We start from the raw sequence: 9,040 nt of genomic DNA, 5'->3' as shown, positions 1-9,040 counted from the left end.
GCTCGCGCTCGCTCTCCGCCTCTTCTTTTATTCCCGTATCACCTTTCCACCGGGGGGGGGGGGGGGGGGGGGAGAAGTCAGGCCGTGCTTTGATGCAGGGTTTCCTGGGGCGATGCAATGTGGGCTCGCAGATAGGAAACGGTCACACTCTTCGTTGAATTCGAAGTGTGTGAGCTGGGCGAAGGTGTCTGCAGTCGCCGAAGAAGGTCCCACACCGGTTAGGCTAACTTCAGGGAGTTTTATGCATATTGAGCGGCGATCCGTTTATGGGACTGCATTGCGTGGGGAAGGCATGGAGCCAGCAGGCGACGACGGCACTGATGAGGACCCGGTAGCTAAGTCGGAGTCACCGCAGGCGCCGTAGACATATCGCTTCATGTTTGAAACATGCTCTGGGAAAATGTGGTGCACACCGCATGGTCGATGCTCTGGCAGGTCTTCGAGGCGGTATGTCACGGGGCCGAGTCGGGCAACAACACGGTAAGGGCCGCGATATCGGGGCAAGAGCTTTGCGGCACGGCCAGTCGCACGGATGGTGCGGCGAACGAGGACCAAGTCACCGGGCCGGAAGGGGGAATGTGGTGGTGCTGCCGCGTTGGCCGCTTGCACACGCGCGTGAGCCGTGAGGAGGTTGCGCTGGGCGTCGAGGCGGGCGGAATGAAGTCGTTGAGCAGATTCAGTTGGTGACGCAGTAGGATGGGGAAGGCCCAACTGCGCGTCGAGAGGGATGCAGGGCGTTCTGCCATAGACGACTGAGAACGGCGTCACATGCGTTGTTTCTTGCGCTGCAGTGTTGACTGCAAAAGCTGCAGCAGAAACAAAACGATCCCAGTTTGTGTGGGACGGAGCGACGTAGGATGCGAGTATATCCGTGAGGGTACGGTTAACACGCTCCACGAGGCCATTGCACTGCGGATGATTGACGGATGTAGTGGAATGCGCAATGCTGAAGGAGTGGAGGGCTCGCTCGAATTCATGGGACATAAAGCAGCTCCCACGGTCCGTGATGAGGCGCCGGGGAACACCGTGCCGAAGAACGAGATGCTGTTCCACAAACGCGACGGCATGAGCGGACGACGTGTCTGGAACGGGCAGTGCTTCGACCCACTTGGAGAAGTAGTCGATCGCAACCAGAACATACCGGTTGGCGGCACGCGTCTTCGGAAACGGGCCCAAATGATCCAGTCCAACCAGCTCGAAAGGTGAACTTGGTGGCGAAAAAGCCTGCGGGGGTGGCTTGGTTACACCTGTGGACGGTTTTCTGTACTGGCATGTCTGGCAGGACGCCACGTGGTCCTTGACATCTCTGGACATATTAGGCCACCAAAACCGCTCCGACACTCGTGCGTAGGTCTTGCCGCGACCAAGGTGACCAGCCGTGGGAGCGTCGTGTAAGCCGCGCAAGATTTGCGACCGCAGTGTTGCCGGCAAAACTGGTAACCAGACGGGTGGTCGACCACGGAGCCGCTTCACATGACACAAGAGGTCGTCCTTCATTCGATAGACCCGGCGTAGTTGGCGGAGGCCTGCGCCGGCGGCGGTGCCAAGGGAGTGGATTATGGCAGCAATGGCGGGATCTTGCGTTTGTGCAGTCCTCAGGTCCGTCAAAGCTGTCACGGAACAAGGGTGGCGAGAAAGGAAATCGGCATCTTGATGGGCAGAGCCGCGCCGATGCACTATTGTGAAATTGTACTCTTTAAGTTGCAGGGACCAGCGTGCAATCTTGGCATTCAAATGTTTGGCGGACTGCAGCCAAGTGAGAGCGCTGTTGTCCGTGACTATGGTGAAGTGACGGCCGTACAGGTAGGGACGGAACTTCTCGACGGCCCAGACAACGGCGATGCACTCGAGTTCTGAAGAGTGGCGGCGGCGCTCAACGTCGGAAAGCTGGCGGCTGGCATAAGCTAGGACTTTGTGGTCACCAGACTCGTCTTCTTGCAGGAGGACAGCGCCGAGCCCATCTTGGCTGGCATCCGTGTGGAGGACGATGGGGGCCAATTCGTCGTAATGGGCCAATGTAGGAGGCTCGAGGAGGGCGTGCTTGACGTCAAGAAACGCGAGCTGTTGGGCCTGCGTCCAACTCCACGGTGCATTCTTCTTCAGCAGGGCGGTCAATGGAGCGCTGCGCTTGGCAAAGTCCGGAATGAAACGACGGAAATACGAAGCAAATCCAAGGAAACTTTTGAGCTCCTTGGCGGTGGTGGGAGCTTCGTAAGCTGTAAGCGCTTTTAGCTTTTCAGGGTCGGGACGGATGCCATGCCGGCTCACAACGTGACCCAAGTACGTCACCTCCGCGAAACCGAAGAAACATTTTTTTGGTTTTAAGCGAAGCCCAGCAGAGGTAAGGGCTTCGAGGACGAGTTTGAGGCGTCTCTGGTGTTCTTCAAATGTAGCCGCGTAGACAATTACGTCATCCAGGTAGACCAACGCCATAGTCCACTTCAAATGGCCTAAGACTCGGTCCATGAGGCGCTGGAAGGTGGCTGGAGCGTTCGAGAGACCGAAGGGCATACAGTTGAACTGGTAAAGGCCGTCGGGAGTCACGAAAGCCGTCTTTTCTGCATCATCGGGGTGAACAGGCACCTGCCAGTAGCCCGAGAGCAGATCTAGCGTGGAAAAATAACGGGCCCCCTTCAGGCGGTCAAGCGCATCGTCGAGGCGAGGCAGCGGGTACACGTCGCAATTAGTAATAGCATTTAGCTTCCGATAGTCAACGCAGAAGCGGAGTGTTCCATCCTTCTTGCGCACAAGGACGACAGGGGAGGACCAAGGGCTACAAGAAGGGGCAATGATTCCCTGGTCAAGCATGTCGCACACGTGCTGCTGGATGACTCTCCGTTCGGCTGGCGCTACACGGCGAGGTTGGTGATGAACGGGCCCGCGGTTTTCGGTGTTGATCCGGTGTTGAGTCCAGGAAGTGCACCCGAGTTCACCGGCGCTGAGAGCAAGGCAACTGCGATGCTCGAGCAGCAAGGTCTTCAGAGAGGCGAGCTCCGCGCAGGTCAGGCTGGGTCCAAAGTTAAATTCTTCCCATGATAGGATCGCCGGCGCTGGAGGGTGGCGAGGCGGGGCTTCAGGTTGCAGAGACGCCACTGGTGACCCGGGGTCCAAAACTGAGGCTGTGCCCAATTGCGTGCCGGGAGTCAGCGCGAGAGGTACGCTGCTGATGTTGAGTATAAATACGTGGGCCTCTCCTTTGAGCACAGGCAGAAGGCTTCGAGGGGAGGTCATCTGACGGGCTGGAGCTGAACACCGGATGGGTTCGGTGGTGACCTTGCAATATTCTGATTATGCTGCTGTCAGTGTTGGTTCTGTGTCTCGGGTGCAATCAGAATGCTTTCATCTTTTTGGAAGTTCTTATCATTTTTCTGTAACTTTTATTTCTGTTTTGTTCTCTTGTGCTGTATTGAATTTTACTGTTAATGTACTTACCCCCCCCCCTACAATAATGCCTCTCAAGGCGCTGTAGGTACCTTGAATAAAAATGAATAAATAAACAGCACGTCTGCTGTGACCGGACTGTCAAGCTTGGCATACACCCACGTTGCCGCACCCGGTAGCAGGGTCACGGCGGACGCCACAGTCACGGTAGTGACGTCGAACGGCTTGACTCGACACGGCCACTTCGTCGCGAGGTCACGCAGAGATGCTGAGGCACGCTTGGTTGCCGACACCAGGGACTGCCACAGGGCGACACCGAGGCTGGAAACCCGGCTAAGCCAGCCCGGCCCACAGAGAGTTCAGCTCGCCCGTAGTTTGGTTCTAGTAAAATTAAGGACGACTCCGGCTTGCTGGCACCACCCGAACCCGAGGACCACTGGCCAAATAGGGCTGTCTGCGACAACAAACTCGGTGGAGATGGTATTTCCGAGTGCTGTCAGGTTGACGACGACACGTCCGACTTGCTCCACAGGGGTGCCGTTAAAAGCTAAGAGCCGGGTTTTGGCGGCTGGCAGAAGCAGGTGGGGCGCGTTAGCAACAAACGATTTGTGCAGTACATTGACAGCCGCTCCAGTGTCAACAAAGGCTTTTACGTGCCGGTCAAGCAGGGCGACGTCGACGAGCACGTAAGGAGCATCAGTGGTAATCGGGGCCGACGAAAGGAGGGGACGCGGAGAACGAAGGAGTGTGGGGATGGACTTTTCGGCGGAACGGTGCCCCCGGAGTTCCGCCAAATCGTTTCCCGGCGTTGGAGGGCCGGCACAGTTCCTCGCGTAGTGTCCCTGCAGGCCGCAGCGGAAGCAGGTCATGCGGACGTCGTTACGCAGGCGTCGGATAGAGGCCGCAGTTGGGGCTGCGGACCGAGGAGCCTGCACCCGGACGCTGCGCTCGGCAGACGGTGGCGACCCCCGCGTGGCCAGCAAAGTCAATTCCGCCTCGATGGCGAGCGCCATGGCGGCGCGGACGGAATCAGGACGGCCAGAGCGGACCAAGCGCTGCACCTCGGGGAGTCGGATGGCGTCGACAAACGCCTCGGTGCCGACCAGGGCCACGGCGTTCTGAGGCGCTCCCGGCAGCGACTGCAGAGCCAGGCGCTCAATGGCGGCGGCGAGGTCCTAGTACGTCTCCCCGGGCTCTTGACGGCGGGCTCGCAGGCGGTGGTACTGCACACGGGGTTGACCTGAGGCACCATAGTGATCGGCGAGGAGGCCCGCCAGAACAGTGTAAGAGTCCAGCTGGTCGGGCGGCACGTTCTGCAGCAGCTCGGTGGCGCGGCCCCTCAGTTTTGCAATGAGCATCCATGCCTTCATTTGCTCGTCCCAGCCTCTCGCCGCCGCAATACCGTCCAGCTGGATGCGGTAAGCATCCCACGAGATGGTGCCGTCAAATGTGGGCAATTCCACAACGTCCAACGAACACTGCGGCGAGGACGCACCCACGCCGAGCACGCCATTGGCGGCCACGACCGCAGGCCCAGCGACGGCAGAGCCGTAAACAGCGGCGGCGGGGACGCCCAAAGGCACCTGACCTGTGCTCGGCTCGGCTGGCACCAGGCGACGGAGTTCGCGCCGGAGAGCTTCCATCTCCCCAGCCTGGGCAGTCAGACGGGCCTCCCATGCGTCCATCCGTTGGGTGACTGTATCCAGGAGGCGCTCAACACCGGCGTCCGGCTGCTGCGAAGAGCCGAGCCTCTCCGAGCGCCTAGGTCTAGCGGCGCCGGCCGCCGCGTCGTCGGCGCTATCGGCTGGTGGTGGACTCCTGTCGTCTGGCACGTCGGGTGCTTGATTCTGGGAGCGGGTGAGCGGCATGATCCCACCGCTGCCACCAAAATGTTACGGTGTGGGATGCCACGGGATGGCCACGGGCCCGCCCAGAGAAATATAGCAGCAGTACGGAGGAGAGCCGGCGAAGCACGACCGGCGGCGGCCAAGCTTTTTCGTTCTATCTCCCTCGTGCTAGAGCCGCGCGCTCGCCGCTCGCGCTCGCTCTCCGCCTCTTCTTTTATTCGCGTATCAATATATATATATATATATATATATATATATATATATATATATATATATATATATATATATATATAATCAAGGTGGGGATAGTGGACAACCAAGTTCTTCAGCAATGACGCGGTTAGCTGTTCAGGTTTGCGAGCATCATTTCTAACCAGAATACCTCAGGACCACATCGCCGTAAACATCTTCCAATAGAACGACATTAAAGGCACAGATAGGACTTATGCGTCCGACAGAAGATGCTGTTCCCACAATGTTCCCAGACAGCCTACCCGACTGCGCACCAGTGCGGAATGCACCAGAAGAAAAACGAAGGAGCCGTGAAACTTCCCATCTGGAAGAAGCAGTACAGTTGTCACTGTCAGCCCATGCTGAAGAAAAGCGAAGGAACAAATTCCCAAAATATGATAACCTACTTTCACGCCTTCCAGAAGTTCAGGCGTGTGACATTTTAAATGCTGAGTAACGTTGAAATGCCAGTGTTTTTGTAGATACTGGGGCAGATTCAGGGCAACCTGAGCTCGAACGCTCTGTTATGATCAGTGACCTTATATATGAAGGTTACTGCCTTCTGGAGGAAGGCAAAGCTCTGCTCTAATAATGTGACTCTACCTGTAAGGCTAGCTGAACTGCGCACTCTTGAATCTCTTTCGAAGACTAAAGATGTTCAAAGCACCACCTGTATGCCATGCACAGGAAAACTGAAGGGCTCTTTTCAGCTAGAGTATTCACTTCTCTATGTCATTACCAACGATGACCTTCTCCGTGAGAAAAAATGGAAACTAGTGAATTTTAACTGAAAAGTTGCTCTTGCATCTTAAGCTTAAAAGATTTTTTGGGTATTTAGCAGAGCTGATGATATTGTTACGTGCAATTCGTAGGAGAACCTCCGGAGATGAGACGTAAAACTATGGCGGTTTCTAAGTGGTCCGAGCGCGCGAGCTGGAGAGAAAACATCTTCTTTCTCCACGGATGCAGGCGCTTTTTCTTCTTCTTCCACAGTGGCTCGTATCGCTGCCTCTTCTGCATCATTGGCGCGATGCGGCTAGGAGGGAAATATCAGCAAAATACAGCTGCAGTGAACCGCTGTTCAGTCAGGGAGTCTGTCGTGGTAAGGCTGCATGCGAACAATGTGCACGACTTCAGTACGGTGCGACCGGCGCGATGAGCAAGCCGCTTGGACGGGAGTAACTGCATACGTCACATCACTGATGTGGCGCACTACTTCGTAAGGGCCGAAGTATCTGCGCAGCAACTTTTCAGAAAGGCCACGGCGACGAACAGGTGTCCATACTCGCACCAAGTCGCCAGGCGCCTAACTGACGAAGCGGCGTCTGAGGTTGTACCTAGCGGTGCCAGTCTCCTGTTGGCGGTTAATTCGCAGCCATGCCAATTGCCGCGCTTCCTCAGCACGCTGAACAAAGGTGTCTGCGTCGAGGTCAGCGTCAGAGTCGCAGTAGGGGTCAACGGGCAACATAGCATCCAACGGAGTTGTCACTTGCCGACCGAAGACAAGCTGAAAGGGGGTCAGTCGGGTTGTCTCCTGCAGGGCGGTGTTGTAAGCAAGCGTTACGTACGGAAGAATGGCATCCCAAGTTCGATGCTCGACGTCAACATACATAGAAAGCATATCGGCTAGAGTGCGGTTGAGTCGCTCTACCAATCCGTTTGTCTGTGGGTGATAGGCCGTAGCACGTCGATGGCTGGTGTGCGGCAGAGTCATCACGGACTGGGTTAAGCGGGTAGTGAAAGCAGTTCCCCGGTCAGTAACAACAACGGCGGGGGCTTCATTACGCAGGACAATGTTGTGTACGAAGAACTGCGCCACTTCAGCAGCAGTGCCTTTGATAAGAGACGTGGTCTCAGCGTATCGTCTCAGGTAGTCGGTGGCAACGACGATCCAACGCTTTCCAGATGAAGACTTCAGAAAAGGGCCAAGAAGGTCCATGCCCGCTAGGTTCAGTGGTTTGACGGGGTGAAGAAATCCGGCTGGTTTCAACGGAGGAGGCTTACAACGTTGGCAGTCACGGCATGTTTTTACGTAGGCCTGCACTGATGGGAGTAACCTCGGCCAATAATACTTTTGCTTAATGCGCGCGAGTGTACGACTTACTCCGAGATGGCTGGCCGAGGGTACATCATGACAGGCACTCAAAATTTCTGGCCGCAGCTGTGATGGTACGACAAGCAGGAACGCTTCTCTGTTGCTCGAAAAGTTGCGCTTGGACACAACACCAGATTGTAAAGTGAAGGTGTGGAGCCCGCAACGAAAAACATGCGGGATGCGAGCGTCGACGCCTTCGAGGTAATCGATGAGCGGCGCGAACTCCGAGTCTGCCCGCTGAAGCTGTGCCATTTGGGTGGTACTAATAGCGCCCAGGAAAAGATAATCATCGGCGGTTTCCTCGGGACCGATTGTGATAGGCGCACGTGACAAACAATCCGCATCCTGATGCTTACGGCCCGACTTGTAGACGACTGTTAAGTCATATTCTTGCAAGCGTAAGCTTCATCTAGCCAAGCGTCCTGAGGGGTCTTTGAGGCTCGCCAGCCAGCATAAGGAGTGGTGGTCGCATACCACACGGAAGCGTCGTCCGTGGAAGTACGGCCGGAACTTGCTGATGTCCCATATCACTGCAAGGCACTCTTTATCAGTCGTAGAATAATTGGTCTCGGCGCGCGTAAGTGTCCGGCTGGCATAACTGATGACCCGTTCTGCACCGTCTTTCCACTGGATCAGTACCGCACCAAGGCCGAAATTGCTGGCATCAGTGTGGATATCCGTGGCAGCGTGTTCATCGAAATGGGCGAGTATCGGAGTACGTTGTAGACGGTTGCGAAGCTCGACAAATGCAGTCTTTTGGTCGCTTCCCCACACAAAGGGCGTGTCGTCTGTAGTCAGTGAGTTTAACGGTTCAGCGATTCGCGAGAAATCTTGAACAAAGCGCCGATGATACGAGCACAGACCAACAAACCGGCGAACGGCTATTTTGTCACTTGGGCGCGGAAAATCTGAGATGGCAGCGGTCTTGTCAGGGTCCGGGTGAACACCTTGTGCGCTGACAACGTGACCAAGAAAGCAAAGTTCTTCAAAGGTAAAATTGCATTTCTCGGCTTGATGGTGCGTTGTGCGGATTTGAGTGCTTGTAGCACAATGCGCAACCACTCCAAGTGTTGGTCAAACGTGGTCAAAAATATAACGACATCGTCTAGGTACACCAGGCAGGACTTCCACTTCAAGCCGGAGAGAACGGTGCCCATCATGCGTTGGAACGTGGCCGGTGCTGAGCACAGATCAAATGGGAACACCTTAAACTCAGAGGTCGTCGGGCGTCACGAAATCTGTCTTCTCCCGGTCTCTTTCGTCCACTTCGATCTGCCAGTACACACTTTAAAATCTAAGGACGAGAAGTATCGGGCGTCCCGCAATCGGTCGAGCGCGTCGTCTATCCTGCGCAGTGGATAAACGTCCTTTTTGGTCACGTTATTAAGTTTTCGATAGTCAACACAGAAACGCAGTGTTGTCTTTTTTTTTGTACCAGAACCACAGGCGATGCCCATGGGCTGGTGGACGGCTGAATGACATCGTC

The sequence above is a fragment of the Amblyomma americanum genome, chromosome 10 (genome assembly GCF_052857255.1).
Source record: "Amblyomma americanum isolate KBUSLIRL-KWMA chromosome 10, ASM5285725v1, whole genome shotgun sequence".
Lineage (NCBI taxonomy): Eukaryota > Metazoa > Arthropoda > Arachnida > Ixodida > Ixodidae > Amblyomma > Amblyomma americanum.
Note: the sequence above shows the minus strand (reverse complement) of the source record.